Genomic DNA, 1,192 nt, shown 5'->3' with positions numbered 1-1,192 from the left:
AGATGGATGCCCCAAGCGACTATGCCACTTTGCTGAAAATGCCTTAGTGACGACATATGCTTGTTTATTGGACCATGATGATGATGATGATATAAGTGGATAGAGACCTCCCACGCACCGTCCTCTAAGAATGATTCTCCCCGTGGCTAGGTCCTTAACCAAGAAAAAATAAGGATAAAACTCTTTAAAAACATTGTTGTCAAGAGTGAATCGATGAACGGAAACAAGATTTTTTTGATGTTTCAGGAACATGCAAGATCTTTTTTAAGTGCAAGTTTTTTACGGGATTTTTAACAATTGAACTACCAATATGTTTTATTTCCATACCAGAACCACTCGCCGTGTGAATTTGGTCGCCTCCATTGTACTTCTCTTGCATCGTCAGCTTGTCAAGTTCCCCGGTGATGTGGTTTGTAGCTCCGGCGTCGGCATACCAGTTGGTATCTACACCATAGGAAACAACATGTGCCCCCTCTTCCTCATGATCATTTTCTTCATAGCGCCACCAACATGTGCGTGCACCCCTGGATGATGCTTGTAGCATATCTGACATCCAGCGTAGTCATGCTGTTGCTGATCACGCCCTTGCTGCTGCTGCTGTTGCTGACGAGGGCGTCCTCTGTAGTTGTCGCCTCCACCAGTAGGAGAGGGCTGGCGGTCACCACGGCCGCTCCCCCTTCCTCCTCGCCCGCGTTGGATCTGCCATGGTTTTGGCCACAGCCTCTGTAAGCCGCGTTTGCAGATGTGTGAAAGCTGCCTGAAGATGAATCGCCAAGCATCTCCATCCTCTGGTCAAAAGCAGAAATTTGAGCGAAGAGGTCATCCGCCATGATCAAGTTCTTGACGGCACCAACCGCCGCAACCACAGGATCGTAGTCACGGTCTAGCCCTGCAAGGATATAGTCCACCATCTCCGGATCTGACACCGGACGGCCAACAACAGCTAATTCATCTGCAAGGTTCTTCATCTTTGCCATGAATGTAGATCTTGACATGGAGCCCTTCTTGGTTGTGGTGATCGCTATTCTCAGGTTTGTGATCCTGGATTGCGACTGTGAGGCGAAGAGGGTCGTCACCGTTGTCCACAGCTCGAAGGTAGAATCCTTCCCGATGACCTGTCCAAGGATTTCTGGTGTCATAGAGTTGAGTAGGTATGCAAGGACCTGTTGATCTTTGGCGATCCATGGCCGGT

The sequence above is a fragment of the Triticum aestivum genome, chromosome 6B (assembly GCF_018294505.1).
Source record: "Triticum aestivum cultivar Chinese Spring chromosome 6B, IWGSC CS RefSeq v2.1, whole genome shotgun sequence".
Taxonomy (NCBI): Eukaryota; Viridiplantae; Streptophyta; class Magnoliopsida; order Poales; family Poaceae; genus Triticum; species Triticum aestivum.
Note: the sequence above shows the minus strand (reverse complement) of the source record.